The following is a 20,628-nucleotide window of genomic DNA, read 5'->3' as shown; positions in this document are numbered from 1 at the left end:
CCTCAAGTAGATATCAAATTCCCTTTTCCAATTATTTATGGAATCAGCTTCCAGCACCTTATCAGGTAAAGAGTTCAGATCCCAACAACTCTCAAAGTGAAAACATTTCTCCTCATCTCCCCTCTCGATCTTTTGCCAATGATTTTAAATCTATGGCCTCTGGTTATTGACCCACTCACCAGAGGGAACAGTTTTTCTCTATCTATCCAATCAAAACCTCTCCCCATCTGTTAGGGCACCTCTTAACCTTCTCTGTTCCAACAACAACAACAACTTGTCTTTATATAGCACCTTTAATGTAATAACACACTTCCAGCTGCTTCACAGGAATGGTATGTAATGAAATTTAACACCAAGCCACATCAGGAGATATTAGGTGGGATGACCAAAAGTTTGGTTAAAGACTTAAGTTTTAAAGAGTGTCTGAAAAGAGGAGAGAGTTAGAGAGTTTTAAGGAGGGAATTCCAGACCTTCCAAAGTCAACAGCCTAACTTTCCCAACTTCTCCTCAGAACTGAAGTCCCTCATCACTGGTAACATCCTGGTAAACCTCCTCTGTATTCTTTCTCAGGTCTTTACACCTTTCCTGAAGTGTGGTGTCCAGAATTGTGTTTCCAGCAGCATTTGGCTGCCCACCTAACTGAGGAACCTTCGGTTTTCAAAAGCCCGACTGACCCTCGTGGTGTCTGTGTTCTGTTACCAAAAGCTCTGCATCAAAAGACCTGCTCCTCTCACAGACTGACAGAGATCAAAGGGGTTTCTAACACAATGGTGAGAGGTGTCTGACCCAATATCCAGACAAATGTAAAACTTATTGTCTAGATACTGGGAGAGACAACTCATGATCAGTATATAATCCACCTTCCATCTGAATATCTCTGTTTTTATTCATTAGATTAGATTAGATTAGAGATACAGCACTGAAACAGGCCCTTCGGCCCACCGAGTCTGTGCCGAACATCAACCACCCATTTATACTAAATCCTGCACTAATCCCATATTCCTACCAAACATCCCCACCTGTCCCTATATTTCCCTACCACCTACCTATACTAGTGACAATTTATAATGGCCAATTAACCTATCAACCTGCAAGTCTTTTGGCTTGTGGGAGGAAACCGGAGCACCCGGAGAAAACCCACGCAGACACAGGGAGAACTTGCAAACTCCACACAGGCAGTACCCGGAATCGAACCCGGGTCCCTGGAGCTGTGAGGCTGCGGTGCTAACCACTGCGCCACTGTGCCGCCCATCATTCTCGGGATGTGGGTGCCGCAGGCAAAGCCAGCATTTATTGTCTGTCCCTAATTGTCCCGGGAATGTAATGGGCCTTTGTCTTGAATCACTAGCAGTGATTTTATACAAACTGAATGGCTTGCTCGTTCACTTCAGAGGCAACCAGGTTGGTGTTGGGACTGGAGTGACGTGGAGGCTGGACTGGGGAAGGGCGGCAGGTTCCCCAAAGGGAGTTAGTGAACCAGTTGGAATTTTAATGATAATTTTACGGCTTTGCGGTCACTTTTACTGATTGAGTTTTTTATTTCCAGATTTAGTTTTGAACTGAATTCAGTTTTTCAAAGTGCTGTGGTGCGATTTGAACTCACATTCTCTGGGTTATTAATCCAGGCATCTGGTTTACTGATCGAAGTGTTCAAAATCATGCGGGATCTGGACACAGCAGTGAGGGAGAAACTGTTACCATTGGTGAGTCGAGATCCAAATGACACCGATTTCAGGTGAAAGGCAAAAGAACCAACGGTGACAATAATTTGAAGAGAATTGAAATCTCTGCTGGAGGCGGGGACAGGAAGCTGTGCCTCTGGTTTCAGTGGGTGGAGCTGCTGTTTAAACTGTGGGACCCTCACTCACTCACTCACTCCGCTTCCCTATTTAAACAGCACTGACTCCAGATCCAAACAAAGCCGCCCTGAAGCAGCCGATTTCTGGTCTGTCTGAGTCTGGGTGAATACACAGGGCGATGGGGATTGCTCCTTATCTCTGTGTCCTTCTGGCCTGTCTAACCGGTGAGTGGTCCCGCAGCTTTATTCCCTCACAGTGCGGCTGCTTATTCGCAGACTCTTTAACCCTCTGTTTATACAACGGGTTTATTAAAGTGAACTCTTCTTTTTCTCTTTTATTAACAGGTGTCCGGTCCAATATCGTGTTGACCCAGCCCGATTCAGCTGTGAAAAAGCTCGGGGAGTCTCACAAATTGTCCTGTGGAGTGAGTGGGTTCAGCCTCAGCAGCTACGGCATGCACTGGGCGAAACAGGTCCCCGGGAAAGGGCTGCAGTGGGTCGCGGTTATAGCTTCTTCTGGTAGCAAGTATTACGCATCTGGAGTTCAAGGCCGATTCGAAGTTTCCAAGAGCGGCAACACCGCCTATCTACAACTGAATAATCTGAGAGTTGAGGACACTGCCATGTATTACTGTGCGAGATATACTGGGTGGCACAGTGTGAGAGATGGGGGCTCCCTTCATTCAAAAACCTGCCACATGAAAGCTATTTGAACTGGACTCTTCAGATGATATCACCGGCTTTTACCTCATGTCCAGTGGATATAAATCAGATCCTGATTCAATAATCCGGATGTGTGAACAACTTTCTTTGAAGATATTAGTTGAAAAAGAGGAAACAGTGCCGAGTAACAGCTCTGGGATGAAGATGTTGATAGTATACAGAACACACAGTGAGCTGTGGGATATTTCAAGTGGCGATGGTCCTTTAGGAGACTAGTGCAAAGAAGAAAATGTGAAGAATTCAATAAATCATTATCTTCCCAGTCCAATGAAAATGAAACTGGGAGGGGTGAAGTACATGTTGTGTAGAAACGATCCCTAACCTGCAGAAAGAGGTGGACTTCTGTTACTTCTTCTGATTCAAGGGTTGTTCTGCCACTGCAAACTAACCATCTTCCTTGACAGGGAATCATCATCAACAACTTTCATTTATATAGCGCCTTTAATGTCGTAAAATGTCCCATGGTGGTTCACAGGAGTTAAACCAGGGAAAAATTGACACTGGGTCAAAAAAGGAGATATTTGGACATGCGAACAAAAGCGAGGGATTTTAAGGACTGTCGAAAGGAGGAGAGAGAGGTGACAGGTCACTGAGGTTTAGAGAGTGAGGTCCAGAGATTAGGAACTGGACGGCTGAAGGCATGGCCACCAATACTGGAGCAAAGGGAGCAGAGGATGTCCAAGAGGCCAGAGTTGGGCAGAGTTTTCGGAGGGTTGTTGGGCTGGAGAAGATTACAGAAATAGAGAGAGGTGAGGCCATGGCGAGATGTGAACATTAGGATAAGAATTTTAACATTGAGACAATCCAAATAGAGAAAGGAAGAAAACACTTGCATTTATATAGCACCTTTCACAAACATAGGACATCCCAAAGATCTTTACAGCCAATGAAGTACTTTTGAATTGTAGTCACTATTGTAAGGTAGGAAATGTGGGAGACAGTTTATGCACAGCAAGCCCCAACAAAAAGCAATGTGATAATGACCACGTATTCTGTTTTTGAAACGTTGAATGAGGGATAAATATTGGCCAGAACACCGGGAGTAACTCCCCTGCTCTTCAAAATAGTGCCTGAGACCTTTTATATCCACATGAGGAGGAGGATGTGGCCTTCGTTTCATGCCTTATCCAAAAGGCAGCACCTCTGACAGTGCAGCACTCCCTCACTACCACACAGGAGTGTCAGCTTCGATTTTTGTGCTCAAGCAGGACTTGAACCCAGAACATTCGACCTGTGGGGTAAAAGTGCTACGAACTGAATGACAACTGACCTGTCTAAAAGGAAAGGACTCCTCATTGATTCAGTTATCAATCGATCCACAGCCCCACACATGGGCTGTGAGTGAAAAAGCATTTATTGAATTGTTTCTTTTGTTAAGCAGTCTGGATCTCTCTCTCACTCCATTTCACAAACTGAAGATTGCATTTTATTGACATTGTCACATCTAAATGTTGCTCAGCCCAACAACTCCATTCTAGTCCTCACTGTGAACCTTTTGCTCATATTTAGGACAGGAGGTGGTGGCGTAGTGGCATTGTCACTGGCTTAGTAACCCAGAGACCCAGGGTATTGCTCTGGGGACATGGGTTCAAATCCCACCACAGCAGAAGGTGGAATTTGAATTCAATTAATAAATCTGGAATTAAAAAGCCAGTCTAATGATGGCCATGAAACCATTGTCGATTGTTGTAAAAACCCATCTGGTTCACTAATGTCCTTTAGGGAAGGAAATCTGCTGTATTTACCTGGTCTGGCCTACATGTAATTCCAGACCCACAGCAATGTGGTTGACCCTTACATGCCCTCTGAAATGGCCTAGCAAGCCACTCAGTTAGGGCAATTAGGGATGGGCAATAAATGCTGGCCTGGCCAGCGACGCCCACATCTCATGAATTAATTTTAAAAATGGACAAACGGGTTCAAAAAAGATCCGTCGGATTCTTGATGCTCTGATTATGTTTTCTCGGTCAAAACTTGAAAATCAAGAATTGAAAGACATTGTTTAAATAACCCTGTGATTTTCGAATGTTCAATTTGTGACAAATTTAGATGGCAAGTGGCTTGATCCAGTATCAGCTCAAGATATTATCGGTTCAGTTTAAAGTCACTTCTGTCCTCACCTTCCATCGCTTATGATCAGGAAGGTTTCCTGTAAAAGTCTGAAGCTTGGTGACACCAGACAATGTCAATTCTTCTGATGTGTAACCTTTCCTATTCCTAGAAATGTCTCTCTTTATTCAAAAGCCTTCTATTGAAGAGGTTTGGATCAACAAGACTGCTACCCTGGTGTGTACAGTGGTCTGTTCTGATCCGAGCAAGGTCCAAATCTCCTGGAATGTGAATAGGAAGAAGAGAAGTGAAGGGGTAACGACTCAGCGCCCAACAGAGGAAGGGACTCAATACATCATCATCAGCCAACTCCGAACCAGTGCGGAGGAGTGGGGCAGCGGAGTGGAATTTGTGTGCTCTGCCCAAAGTGCTTCCTCGTCCTCACCCGTGTCAAAACGGGTAAAGAATGTAAAAGGTGGGCAAGAGATCAGAAATTAAATGCTTGGCTTTGTTAATCTTGAGGGAAGGAGTTTAACACCTTCTTTCTTTACCTGTCTGTTCCAGCCAAGCCAAAAAGTCCCATGGTCAGATTACTGCCTCCACCAGAGACCAAGAATGAGAGCACGGCCACCCTTGAGTGTGTGATCACTGGATTCTACCCGGACCTCATACACGTCTCCTGGGAGAAAGACGGTGCTCCGATCACATCCAACACCCGCGCTGGACTCACCGCTCTGGAACAGGAGGGAACATTCAGTGTCACTCACTACCTGACTGTGAGTACAGAGGAGTGGACGAAAGGTTCAAGCTTCACCTGTACAGTGTCTCATCCACCTTCCAGCTACAAAACCAGCAAGGAGGTGAAGAACATCGAAGGTAGGATCCTGGGCCTGAATCCAATATTAACATAACTTAAAAACATGACAAGAGTCAGACAAGTTCAACACTAATGACAGAGGTATGGTAATGTAGTGGTTATGTATGTGGACAATAATCCAGAGGCCAAGGCAAGTAAAGAAAGAAACAATTGCATTCATGTAGCTCCCTTCACAACCTCAGGACATCCCAAAGTGCTTTGCAGCCAACAAAGTATTTTTGTTTTGAAGTGTAGTCACTGTTGTAATGTAAAAACACATCAATTAATTTGCAGACAGCAAGGTCCCACAAACAGCAATGTGGTGCTGACCAGATTATCTGTTCTCGTGTTGCTGGTTGAGGGATAAATGTTAGACAGCCACAGAGAAGATCTCCCCTTCTCTTCTTAGAAATACTGTCTGCAGGATCTTTTTGTTCCACCTGAGAGGGTAGACGTTGCCTCGGTTTATTGTCACATCTGAAAGATGGCACGTCCAACAGTGCAGTGCTCCCTTAGTCCTGACACCAAGATTGGTGGCCTGGATTATATGCTCATGTCTCTGGTGTGGGATTTGAACACATGGCCTTCTGACATAGTGGAGAGAGTCCTTCTAGTTAATAATCAGGAGAAATAAGATCAGATCTCACCAAGGCAGTTTGAGAATTTGAATTCCGTTTTAAAGTAAGAACTGGAAATAAACAACTAGTATCAGTAAAAGTGAAAACTCCGGAGGTTGAAATATTTGTTCCCTGCATTAGTTTTGAATTGCCATCCTACTCCCTTCAAGCACAGGTCATGTCCTCTGATCCTACTGTTCTGGTCAAGGTGAAGCAGCTTGTCATGGTCCTCATGATCGAGAAACATGAGGATCCTAAAAATACAGGATGGAGCAGAGTTCAGGGCCGTGTGGAGCTCCCAATTTCCTAGCATGGGGGAGGGGAGGTGAAATTGTATAACACTTAAATCTGCAACTCTTCCAATTCCAGGTGGAAATGTAAATCTTCCTGTTCCAGGTGGAAACACTCCCTGCACTTGTCCTCCTTCCTCTTGTTCTGGGTGTATGCCAAAGCTTGTTTACCAGACTGACCTTAATGTGACCCTTGAAAATGGAGGTCAGCTCCAATATAACTGTCACCAACAAGCGTGCAAAATAAAGTGATTGGTTGTGAATGGAATTGGCCGTTGAATTTTATTACAAACCATTTGGTAGGTTTAAATCCAGCCCATGGTGTCTGTCTGGGTGAAAGTGTAAACAGTGTGAGAAGTTACAGCCCGAGCTTGGGTTCCTCACCCAACCCACTCCTTGTATAAATGGTCATTTTCTTTTTGTGACCTGTGGTGGATCAGGTTGGATAGGGTCTCGGCCACACCACTTGACCATCACCTCTCAGGAATGACTCTAGTTCACAAAAATTGGAAGCCTCTTTGTTACCCAGCGAGGCCGTGGGGGGGTTGGGACGTGGTGAGGGAGGAGGCAGGGTGATGAGAAATATCACCTTGATCCAGTAACAGGGAGGATTAACCCTCAATGATGGTGGTCCTGAGGCAAATTGGTGATTCAGGACACAAAGATTTAACTGGTGCCATGAACGACCTGGTAGGTTTTAAATAAAAACTCTGATCAGCAGAAAAAGAAAGAGTTCCCTTCACTCCCCAAACCTAGGTACTGATGTCAGCAGGGGGAGGTGGTGGCAGCGTAGTAGAATATCACTAGATTAGTAAACCAGAGCCCCAGGCTAATGCCCTGGGGAAATGGGTTCAAATCCTTCCACGTCCTGTGCACAAAAAGCAGGACAAATCCAACCTGGCCAATTAGCACCCTATCAGTCTACTCCCGATCACCAGCAAAGTGATGGAACGGGTCGTTGACGGTGCTATCGGACGGCACTTGCTCAGGAATAACCTCCTCACTGACGCTCTGTTTGGGTTCTGCCAGAGCCACTCAGCTGCTGACCTCATTATAGATTTGATCCAAGCGTGGACAAAAGAGCTGAACTCCAGAGGTGAGGATGAGAGCGATTGCCCCTGATATCAAGGCAGCTTTTAACTGAGTATAGCATCAAGGAGTGGAGACAATGGTAATCAGGGGGGAAAGTCTCTGTTGGTTGGAGTCATACCTAGCACAAAGGAAAATGGTTGTGATTGTTGGAGGCCAGTCATCTCATTCCCAGGACATCACTGCAGGAGTTCCTCAGGGTAGTGTCCTAGGCCCCACCATCTTCAACTTTTTCATCAATGACCTTGTCCCCAGCATAAGGTCAGAAGTGGGGATATTCACTGATTATTGCACAATGTTCAGCACCATTCGTGACTCCTCAGATACTGAAGCAGCTCGTGTCCATATGCATCAAGACCTGGACAACACCCAGGCTTGGACTAATAAGTGGCAAGTAACATTCACGCCACGCCACACAAGTGCCAGGCAATGACCATCTCAAACAAGAGTGGATCTAGCCATCTCTCCTTGACGTTCAATGGCATTACCATTGCTCAATTCCCCCACTATCAACATCCTGGGGGCCCCATTGACCAAACACTGAACTGGACCAGCCACATAAATGCTGTGGCTACAAGAGCAGGGCAGAGGCTGAGAATTCTGCAGCAAGTAACTCACCTCCTGTATCCCCAATGTCTGTCCACCATCTACAAGGCACAAGTCAGGAGAGTGATGGAATACTCTCCACTTGCCTGGTTGGGTGCAGCTCCAACAACACGCAAGATGGTCGAAACCATCCAGGACAAAGCAGCCCTCTTGATTGGCACCCCATCGACTACCTTAAACCTTCAACTCCCTCCGAAGCTGACAAATGGTGAAAAATGGATATGGGACACTTGCCTTTGCCTTTATCAATCGAGGCATAGATTACAAAAGCGGGGAGGTCATGTTGGAGTTGTACAGAACTTTGGTAAGGCCACAGCTGGAGTACTGTGTGCAATTCTTGTCGCCACATTATAGGAAGGATGTGATTGCATTGGAGGGGGTGCAGATGCGATTCACCAGGATGTTGCCTGGGATGGAACATTTAAGCTACGAAGAGAGGTTGGATAGGCTTGGGTTGTTTTCGCTGGAGCAGAAAAGACTGAGGGGTGACCTGATCGAGGTGTACAAGATTATGAGGGGCATGGACAGGGTGGATAGGGAGCAGCTGTTCCCCTTAGTTAAAGGGTCAGTTACGAGGGGACACAAGGTTAAGGTGAGGGGCAGGAGGTTTAAGGGGGATTTGAGGAAAAACATTTTTACCCAGAGGGTGGTGACGGTCTGGAATGCCCTGCCTGGGAGGGTGGTAGAGGCAGGTTGCCTCACATCCTTTAAAAAGTACCTGGATGAGCACTTGGCACGTCATAACATTCAAGGCTATGGGCCAAGTGCTGGCAAATGGGATTAATGCATCGGTGCAGACTCGATGAGCCGAAGAGCCTCTTCTGTACTGTATTATTCTGTGATTCTAAATTATTGATTATACACAGTGTATATGAAACCTACATAGTGTATATCAAACCTAGGTTTTTAAAATTATTTACCATATATGGTGTACATTAAACCGAGGTTTACAAATCATTGACTAGACATTGTGTATACTAAACCTTGGTTTACAGATAACTGAATATAGACAGTGTATACTAAACCAAGGTTTACAAATCATTGACCACACACAGTGTATATTAAACCTAGATTTACAAATTAGTGACTACTTATGGTGTATATTAAATCCAGGTTTACCATTCTTGACTATATCCGATGTATATTAAACATAGGTTTACAAATCATTGACAATAGAGAGTGTATATGAAACCTAGGTTTACAAATCATTGACAATATACAGTGGATATGAAACCTAGGTTTACAAATCATTGACAATAGAGAGTGTATATGAAACCTAGGTTTACAAATCATTGACAATATACAGTGGATATGAAACCTAGGTTTACAAATCATTGACAATAGAGAGTGCATATGAAACCTAGGTTCACAAATCATTGACAATATACAGTGGATATGAAACCTAGGTTTACAAATCATTGACAATAGAGAGTGTATATGAAACCTAGGTTTACAAATCATTGACAATAGAGAGTGGATATGAAACCTAGGTTTACAAATCATTGACAATAGAGAGTGTATATGAAACCTAGGTTTACAAATCATTGACAATATGCAGTGGATATGAAACCTAGGTTTACAAATCATTGACAATAGAGAGTGTATATGAAACCTAGGTTTACAAATCATTGACAATATACAGTGGATATGAAACCTAGGTTTACAAATCATTGACAATATACAGTGGATATGAAACCTAGGTTTACAAATCATTGACAATAGAGAGTGTATATGAAACCTAGGTTTACAAATCATTGACAATATACAGTGGATATGAAACCTAGGTTTACAAATCATTGACAATAGAGAGTGCATATGAAACCTAGGTTCACAAATCATTGACAATATACAGTGGATATGAAACCTAGGTTTACAAATCATTGACAATAGAGAGTGTATATGAAACCTAGGTTTACAAATCATTGACAATAGAGAGTGGATATGAAACCTAGGTTTACAAATCATTGACAATAGAGAGTGTATATGAAACCTAGGTTTACAAATCATTGACAATATGCAGTGGATATGAAACCAAGGTTTACAAATCATTGACAATAGAGAGTGTATATGAAACCTAGGTTTACAAATCATTGACAATATACAGTGGATATGAAACCTAGGTTTACAAATCATTGACAATATACAGTGGATATGAAACCTAGGTTTACAAATCATTGACAATAGAGAGTGTATATGAAACCTAGGTTTACAAATCATTGACAATATACAGTGGATATGAAACCTAGGTTTACAAATCATTGACAATATACAGTGGATATGAAACCTAGGTTTACAAATCATTGACAATAGAGAGTGTATATGAAACCTAGGTTTACAAATCATTGACAATATACAGTGGATATGAAACCTAGGTTTACAAATCACTGACAATATACAGTGTATATGAAACCTAGGTTTACAAATCATTGACAATAGAGAGTGTATATGAAACCTAGGTTTACAAATCATTGACAATAGAGAGTGTATATGAAACCTAGGTTTACAAATCATTGACAATATACAGTGTATATGAAACCTAGGTTTACAAATCATTGACAATAGAGAGTGTATATGAAACCTAGGTTTACAAATCATTGACAATATACAGTGGATATGAAACCTAGGTTTACAAATCATTGACAATATGCAGTGGATATGAAACCTAGGTTTACAAATCATTGACAATATACAGTGGATATGAAACCTAGGTTTACAAATCATTGACAATAGAGAGTGCATATGAAACCGAGGTTTACAAATCATTGACAATAGAGAGTGTATATGAAACCTAGGTTTACAAATCATTGACAATATACAGTGGATATGAAACCAAGGTTTACAAATCATTGACAATATACAGTGGATATGAAACCTAGGTTTACAAATCATTGACAATATACAGTGGATATGAAACCTAGGTTTACAAATCATTGACAATAGAGAGTGTATATGAAACCTAGGTTTACAAATCATTGACAATATACAGTGTATATGAAACCTAGGTTTACAAATCATTGACAATATACAGTGGATATGAAACCTAGGTTTACAAATCATTGACAATATACAGTGGATATGAAACCTAGGTTTACAAATCATTGACAATATACAGTGGATATGAAACCTAGGTTTACAAATCATTGACAATAGAGAGTGTATATGAAACCCAGGTTTACAAATCATTGACAATATACAGTGGATATGAAACCTAGGTTTACAAATCATTGACAATAGAGAGTGTATATGAAACCTAGGTTTACAAATCATTGACAATATACAGTGGATATGAAACCTAGGTTTACAAATCATTGACAATATACAGTGGATATGAAACCTCGGTTTACAAATCATTGACAATAGAGAGTGTATATGAAACCTAGGTTTACAAATCATTGACAATAGAGAGTGCATATGAAACCTAGGTTTACAAATCATTGACAATAGAGAGTGTATATGAAACCTAGGTTTACAAATCATTGACAATATACAGTGTATATGAAACCTAGGTTTACAAATCATTGACAATATACAGTGGATATGAAACCTAGGTTGACAAATCATTGACAATAGAGAGTGTATATGAAACCTAGGTTGACAAATCATTGACAATAGAGAGTGTATATGAAACCTAGGTTTACAAATCATTGACAATATACAGTGGATATGAAACCTAGGTTTACAAATCATTGACAATAGAGAGTGTATATGAAACCTAGGTTTACAAATCATTGACAATAGACAGTGGATATGAAACCTAGGTTTACAAATCATTGACAATAGAGAGTGTATATGAAACCTAGGTTTACAAATCATTGACAATATACAGTGGATATGAAACCTAGGTTTACAAATCATTGACAATAGAGAGTGGATATGAAACCTAGGTTTACAAATCATTGACAATATACAGTGGATATGATACCTAGGTTTACAAATCATTGACAATAGAGAGTGTATATGAAACCTAGGTTTACAAATCATTGACAATAGAGAGTGTATATGAAACCTAGGTTTACAAATCATTGACAATAGAGAGTGTATATGAAACCTAGGTTTACAAATCATTGACAATATGCAGTGGATATGAAACCTAGGTTTACAAATCATTGACAATAGAGAGTGTATATGAAACCTAGGTTTACAAATCATTGACAATATGCAGTGGATATGAAACCTAGGTTTACAAATCATTGACAATATACAGTGGATATGAAACCTAGGTTTACAAATCATTGACTTCAGACAGTGACAGTGAGATCAGTCTCAATCTGTCACTTTTTTGCAAGGATATTGCTCATCATTCTGCTTCAAAGGTGGGGGAGAGAAAGTGAGAACATCTCAAGTTAATAAAAGACAGTCTTGTCGGACACTGTGCATTGAACATCATCTGAAACTGCAGCTGGAGGAAGTAATTCTCAGAGCTCATTAAAGTATTTGATCCTGATACAATGATAGTCATCCTTCCTGCTGCACCCAACTTTTAACTTATCATTATATGGAGGGGGAACAGTTGTGATCTGCAGCACTCCCTTATACTGGCACCGAGAGTGTCTGCATGGATCAAGTGCTCAGGTCTCTGGAGTAGATTTTGAACACACAAACCTTCAGACATAGAGGAGAAGTTCCTACCAAATAACCATGGCTAACATATCCATTTAATAATCCAGAGAACTGAGTTCAAATCACACCAAGGCAGTTTGAGAATTTGAATTTGCTTTGAAAAGGAAACAGGAAGATGTGCAGGAGTCTTTGTGGTATGTGCCACTTTCAGACTAGTACTCAGCACTGGAGACTGAATGAGTGTAGTCCAGACGATGGCAGCAGTGGGCAAGGAACTGCACAGGGAAGAACAGCAAAGCATAGAAATACAGTTGCTTTAGGAGATTCCATAGTTAGGGGGTCAGACAGGCATTTCTGTAACCTTCATCATGAGTCCTGCATGGTTTGTTGCCTCCCTGGTGCCAGGGTAAAGGACATCACAGAGAAAGTGCAGAATAGTCTGCAGTGGGAGGGGAGTGAGGCAGAAGCTGTGCTGCATGTCGGTATCAGCAACATAGAGAGGGAAGGTATTGAGGTCCTATGGTCAGACATTCAGGAATTAGAGAGGAAGTTTACAAAGTAAGACCTCGAAGGTAGTAATCGCTGGATTACGCCCAGAGTCATGCGCCAGTGAGAGTAGAAATATGAAGGGAGGGAAGATCAATGTGTGGCTTGAGGCAGAATGCAGGAAGAAGGGCTTCAGATTCTTGGGGCTTTGGGACCAGTTCACGGGCAGGAGGCATCTGTTCAAAAGGGACGGGTTACATCCAAAGAGGACTGGACCAATGTCATCACAGGGAGGTTCACTGGTGTCATTGGGAAGGGTTTAAACTAAATTGGAAGGGGCCTGCACACCTGCATATCAAAGTAGAAAAGAGAAATAATGTACATAAAGGAGTGGGAGTCTTGGATAGTGCTCGAGAAGGAAGTAGTACGACATCAGATAGAAGCAGATCAAAAAAAAGGAAGATGAAGAATACAAAGACAGGTTTAGAAAACATGTATGTAACGCACAAAGTGTGGTGAATAGGGAAGATAAACTACACGTGCAAATAGCCATGTGGGAATATGATGTCGTGGTAATAACAGAAACGTGGCTTAAAAATGTTGCGACTAGACATTGAATCGTCAAGGATAGAAAGTGCTCAGAAAAGATAAGGAAGGAAAAAAGGAAGATGGTGTGACAGCACTGTTTAGGGAAGATATTGTAGTGTTGAAAGGAGAGGATGTCCTTGAGTGGGCAAGGACGGAATCCATTTGTTTAGATTTGAGAAGCTAAAAGTGTATGATCACACTACTGGGGAGGGGATTCTATTTGCCTCCGAATTGTGAGAGAGAGACAGAGGAGCAAATCTGCAGGAAAATCACAGAAATGTGCAAGAACAATAGAGTGGTGATACTGGGGGGCTTTGATTACCCAAATATTGATTGGGATCATGTTAGAGTAAAGGGAAAGGAGCAGGAGGAATTTCTGAAATGTGTTCAGGAGAATTTCCTTGACCAGTATGTTTTTGTCCAACCAGGCTGGATTTAGTGCTGAGGAATGAGATGGGCCAAGTGGACAAAGTGTCTGTGGGAGAACACTTGGGGATGAGTGATCATCGTATCATAAGGTTTAGATTAATAATGGAGAAGAGCAAAGAACAATCGAAAGTAAAACTTCTAAATTGGAAGAGGGCTAACTTGAATGGGATGAGAGGGGATCCAGCCAGGGTAAAATGGAACCAAAGTTTGACAGGAAAAACTGTAACGAAACAAAGGATGATCTTTAAGGAAGAGATATTTCAGGTATAGGTTGGGTACATTCTAACAAGTGGGAAAAGCAGGGGAACAAAAGCTAGGGTTCGTTGGATGACGAAGGAGACAGATAATATGATGAAACAAAAAACAAGGGTGGATGATGCACATCAGGTGAAATCTTCAAGTGAGAACCAGGCCAAATAAGTTGAGAGGGGAAGTGAAGAGGAAAATGAGACTGGAAAAGATCAGACAGGCTGTTGAAGGTAACAGAGATAGGGAGAGGTGAGGCCATCGATCCACGGCCCCACACGGGGGCTGCAAGTAAACAAGCATTTATTCAGCTGTTTCTTTTGCTGAGCATCTGTCTCTCTCTCTCTCTCTCTCTATCAGTCCATTTCACAAACTGGACATTGCATTTTATTAACATCACCACATCTAAATGTCACTCAGCCCCACAATTCAATTGCAGTCCCCAGTGAGGATCTATTGGTCACAGTTGTGACAAACTGATTCAAAACAGATCTGGTGGGTTCCAGATGCTCTCATTATGTTTTCTCAATCAAAACATAAAAGCTAAGAAATTCAAGATAACTTTTAAATAACCCTGGGATTTTCTAATGTTCAATTTGCTACAAATTTAGCTGCAGTATCGCTTGATCCAATATCAGCCCAAGATATTATCTATTATAAAGGATTCTGTCTTCACCTTCCATCACATCATCTTTTTTATTCATTTCATGGGATGTGGGCATCACAGGCAAGGCCAGCATTTGCTGCTCATCCCTAATTGCCCCTGAGAAAGTGAAGGTGAGCTGCCTTCTTGAACTGCTGCAGAGCATCTGGTGCAGGTACACCCACAGGGCTGTTAGGGAGCAAGTTCAAGGACTTTGATCCAGCGACAGTGAAGGAACCGCAAAATATTTCCAACTCAGGATGGTGTGTGGTTCAATTGAACAATAGAAAAGTCTAAAATTCTGAAGCCTGCTGACATCAGACAATGTCAGTTCTTCTGAAGTTTTCCGTTTCCCATTCTCAGAAATGTCTGTCTTTATCCAAAATCCTTCGATGGAAGAGGTTTGGATCAACAAGACTGCTACCCTGGAGTGTGCAGTGCTCTGTTCTGATCCCAGCCATGTTCAGATCTCCTGGGAGGTGAGCAGGAAGAAGAGAAGTGATGGGGTTAAGACTCAGCGACCGACAGAGGAAGGGACCCTACAGATGGTCATCAGCCAACTTCAAACCAGCGTGGAGGAGTGGGACAGCGGGGTCGAGTTTGAGTGCTCTGCCCAACATGCTTCCTCATCCTCAACTGTGTCAAAACGGATAAGCAGTGAAAAAGGTGGGCAAGAGATCAGAAATTACACACCTAACTTTGTTAAACTTGAAGGAAAAAGTTTAACACTTCCTTTGTTTGCCTCTATATTCCAGTCGAGCCAAAAAGTCCCATTGTCAGACTGCTGCCTCCACCAGCCCAAGAGACCAAAAGAAAGAGCACAGTCACACTCGAGTGTGTGATCACTGGATTCTACCCAGACCTCATACACGTCTTCTGGGAGAAAGACGGTACTCCGCTCTCCTCCAACACCCGCGCTGGACTCACTGCTCTGGAGCAGGTGGGAACGTTCAGTGTCAGTCACTACCTAACTGTGAGTACAGAGGAGTGGAGGAAGGGTTCAATCTTCAACTGCACAGTGTCTCATCCACCCTCCAACTACAAAACCAGCAAGGAGGTGAACAATGTCCAAGGTAGGATCCTGGGCCTGACTCCAATATTAATATCATTTGTCCCGATGGCTATAAACTCAATTAGGTCCAGACAAGTTCAAAACGTGCAGTAATGTAGTGGTTCTGTAAGTGGACTAGAAAGCCAGAGGACTGGACAAAGAAAGAAATAATAGCATTTTTGTTGCATCTTTCACATCCTCAGGACATTCCAAAACACTTGACAGCCAACAAAGTATTTTTTTGAAGTGCAGTCACTATTGTAATACAAGGAGCGCGTCAAATAATTTGTGTACAAGGTCCCACAGACAGCAATATGATGATGACCAGATAATCTGTTTCAGTGTTGTTGAATTTGAGATAAATCTTGACCAGGCCACGGAGGACATCTCCCCTTCCCTCTTTTGAATCATGGCCATAGGATCACTTTGGTCCACCTGAGAAGGCAGAGTAGGCCTTGGTGTAACATCTCATCTGAAAGACGGCAGGTCTGACAGTGATGCACTCCCTCAGTCCTGGCTCCGGGTACGTCGGTCTTGATTATGTGCTCAAGTGTCTGGAGTGGAGCTTAAACACACAACCTTCCGACATAGAGGAGAGGGCCCTACCAATGAGCCAAGATTGACAGGTACAGTTCATAATCCTGAGAACTGAGTTCAAATCCCACCGAGGCAGTTTGAGAATTTGAATTCAGTTTGAAAAGTAAAATTTGGAAATAGAAAGTTGGTTTCAATAAAAGTGACCATGAAGCTGTCGGATGGTCATAAAAACCCAACTGGTTTGTGAATGTTCCTTTGGGAAAGGATACCTGTTGCCTTTACCCTGGTGGTTCTAGTCCCATACCACTGTGCTTGACACATAACTCCCCTCTGAAGTAGCCAAGCTAACCACTCAGTTGTATCTCTGGAGATGAGCATGAAATGCCAGCATTGCAAGTGAAGCCGACATCCCATTATGGAATCAGAAAATAATATTGTAATATTTCTCCCAGATGAATGTTTGGACACTGGGATCTCGGTCATCTTAAGCAAGCCTCTTTTTGAAGAGATCTGGAGGAACAGGATGGCGACAATTCTTTGTGAGGTACTTCATGGTGATTTAGAGGGGGTCAGGGTAACCTGGCAGGTGGATGGAAGTGAGAGAGAAGATGGAGTGAAGACTCAGGGTCCCGAGAGGATTGGAGATAAAGACGTGATCTTCAGCAGACTGACGGTCCCTGCTGCAGAGTGGGAGAGTGGGGTTGAGTATTTGTGTTTGGTGGAGGACAAGAGTTTGCCAACGCCGGAGAAGAGGTCAATCAGGAAAGCTCAAGGTACGTGTGGATGGAACTGTGAGTCTGTTCTTAGCAAATTAAGTGATTTATTAATATCTAACAGTAAGCTGTTTAATCCGGGGTGTCAGACTGTGTTAAAGACCAAGAGATGTGCAAACACTGCCAAGAAATAGATCAAATAAAACCTCAAATCACCACAACAGCCTCACTCCAAATCACACTGACTCCCATGGAATCAGTTCACGGTTATGGAATAAACAGAGAGGGATTAGCAGCTTTCACAACATTAGAAAGATCCCGAGTCAAGTCAGCCATTGGAATGGTGAGGGAGATCGTCTGTCTGAGGAGTAGGTTGAAGCCGAGCAAATCCATTAAGAGGAAGGGGAGATGAAGCAGACACCACAGGACGAGAATAATCCCTGAAGCCTAACTCTCAACAACAGTAAGCAGGGGCTGGGAAGTGGATCTCTGATGTTTCTCATAGAATCATATAACACAGAAGGAGGCCATTCAGTCCATCACCCCTGGGCCAGCTCTTTGAAAGAGCTATTCAATAATCTCACACCCGATCTACTCTTCCCCAATAGCCTTGCAGTTTTCTCTCTTTCAACCAGATATACAATTCCCTTGTGAAAGTTGCTAATTAATCTGTTTCCACCACCCCCTTTCAGGCAGTGCTTTCCAGATCATCAGAACTCGCTGAGCAAAAGAAGATTCTCCTCTCTTTTCCTCTGGTTGTTTTCCAATTCTCTAAAATGACTGCCCTCTATTTCCTGACTCTCGTACCAGTGGAAACACTTTATCCTTATTTATTCCATTAAAATCCCTCACGATTTTAAGAATTTTGATTAAATTGATCATTCAAAGAACAGTCCATCCTCATTAAACATTCGGACACTTTTTCTGCAGAGTCCCAGTTGTTCACTGGCTCCAAATGTTTAAACTGAACAAGTTATTCTCACTGGTTATAAAATCAGCATGATTGAAGATTCCATCCCATGCACCCTCTACTCCAACAATGAACAAAGAGAGAAATGCTTTTACTTTCTGATATAGGAGGGGTTCTTGGGGATGCAAAAGTTCCTAGGTTTGTAGAAGAATAGAACATGTTAGGTAAATACAGGATGAGTGAAAGACTCAGTCTAACCCAGGTTGTCTCTGTTTCCAGTTGATGTTCAGACTCATCCTCAAGTCTACCTCCTCCCCCCTTCATCACATGAGATGGAGACGGATCAGACGGCAACCCTGGTTTGTCTGGTCACCGGATTCTCCCCCGCAGAGATCTACCTGGCCTGGATGGCCAATGACACGCTTCTGAAGTCAGGGTTTGTGAACCAGCCAGTGACCGAGGATGGCAGAAGTGGCTGGAACTCAGGCAGTCAGTTGACAGTCTCTGCAGAGGAGTGGAACAGCGGAACCACTTATTCCTGTGTGGTGGGACACGAGTCCGTCACAACCAGTTTGTTCAGAAGCATCAATAAATCTCATAACAAACCCACCTTGGTCAATGTCTCACTTGTTCTAACTGATAGCTTTAAATCCTGTTCATAACATCTACTGATTCAATCAATCACCTATTTCTCTAATCCCTGTAAATGTATGGTTAACCCAACCAGAGGATTGTTGTGATCGCGATGAAATCTTTCTTCTGGCAGTAACTGAGGAAAAAAAATATCCATTGATCAAATTAGACAATAAACATCCTTTTCTCCAAATGTCTGAATGTCCAGAGTTCTTTTTGAAACCTTCTTGTGCTGTGTTTGAGCAAGTGTGAAACTTGTATGGGACCCCATGAAGGGTTAAATGTATTAGTAAATTGTTAATGTACTGATCCAATTTCAATAAACGAGATGTGAAAAGGTTTTAGTTTTGGGTGTTCATTATTGCTGTGTTTTGGGAGACAGTAAATGAGAAACTTGGGACATGAGGTGTGGGGGGTGTAGCATGTTTGGGAGGAACAGGGGACTTTGGACCTACAGTTTCCAAAGTTCTCCACCACTGGGATTTATCACTGCATGTCTGGGTCTGTTGTAGATGAATCAATAAGAGATTGATTGATATGATTAGTTCACAACTCCATCATCATTGTATCACACGAATATCAGGATGGCAGAAGGCAAACTCGATGGACTTTGGTCATTCATTGTTGAGCAATTTCAGTTTGTGCAAAGCAAGATCCCACAATAAGAGCTGTGAGAATGACCACATCATCTGTTTTTAGATGTTTGTGGAGGGATTAAATGTTGTCTCAGAACACTGGAGAATTCCACTGCTTTTCTTTTAATAACGCTGTGGGATTATTTACATCCACCTGAGGGGCCATTATTTAACGTCTCATCTGAAAGACAACACCTGACAGTTCAGCACTTCCTCAGTCCTCCACTGGAGTGTCGACCTATATTATGGGCTGAAGTCTTTGGAGTGGAACCCATAACCTTCAGACTCAGAGGCAAACATGCTTCCCACAAAGCCACCTGTGTCAGGTGAGGGATGTCCCTGTTTGAGGTGCTCAGGCACCTCGGTGCTGCTCAACCAGGTGTGGATGGATGAGGTTGAATGAAAGAAGTCGTGTGTTTAGACACTGGTCACTTTTCAAACCAATGGTTTAGTGAAACGTCTGTCTGTCAATACCAAACTAAATCTCACTTATAACACTTGACCAATAAGCTATCCTGTGGAAAACTGTAGTTAATAGTATCGCAATGACAGAGGGTTCTGTAGCAATGAGGCTGGTAGATCCCCTCATGTTTGCACACTGACCATCACTGGATTACTTCCCGTTATTACATTACAGTGATCCATCAATCGCAGGCTTTCACATCCCATTTGGTCCCTCACTCACTCACATCACCGCTCAGAAGAGTTTATGTCATTGAGCAGATGAGGCCATTGACTCCTTTGAATTTAAAAGTTCATTTAATGCAGCCTCAGAAAATTTTATGTTGATGACAACTTTATATAGAAGCAGAGAATCAGAAAGAACAACATTTTTCAAGTTGCAATGCATCTCATCCTGGCTACAGGGATAATCTGAGAGTGCTTCATAATCAATGGGTTTGTTTGTCGGTCACTGACTGTTAATGAAGCCAAGGAGTCAGCAACTCGTGTTTGAGTTGATAGGTTGGATAACACAACAGGGAAATGAAGAATCAAGGGGAGACGGAAGGACCGAGGTTTTGGAAGTGATTTAATGTCCATCAGATGTTTGTGCATGAGTTTGAGAGTATCAGTGAGTGAGACAAAGAGAGGGAGAAATTATGAGAGCGACAGTAAAATAGAGAGAGGGGGACAGAATATGTGAGATAGAGGGAAGGAAGTGAGAGAGA

General features: G+C 42.5%; 1 pseudogene; it reads left to right on the top strand.

Moving 5' to 3' along the window:
• The first annotated feature begins 1,891 nt into the window (after positions 1 to 1,891).
• Positions 1,892 to 18,873, top strand: LOC137348901 (immunoglobulin mu heavy chain-like; annotated as a pseudogene).
• Positions 18,874 to 20,628: the final 1,755 nt, after the last annotated feature.

Source organism: Heterodontus francisci, chromosome 34 (genome assembly GCF_036365525.1).
Source record: "Heterodontus francisci isolate sHetFra1 chromosome 34, sHetFra1.hap1, whole genome shotgun sequence".
NCBI lineage: Eukaryota > Metazoa > Chordata > Chondrichthyes > Heterodontiformes > Heterodontidae > Heterodontus > Heterodontus francisci.
This window is presented reverse-complemented; position numbering and strand designations above follow the sequence as displayed.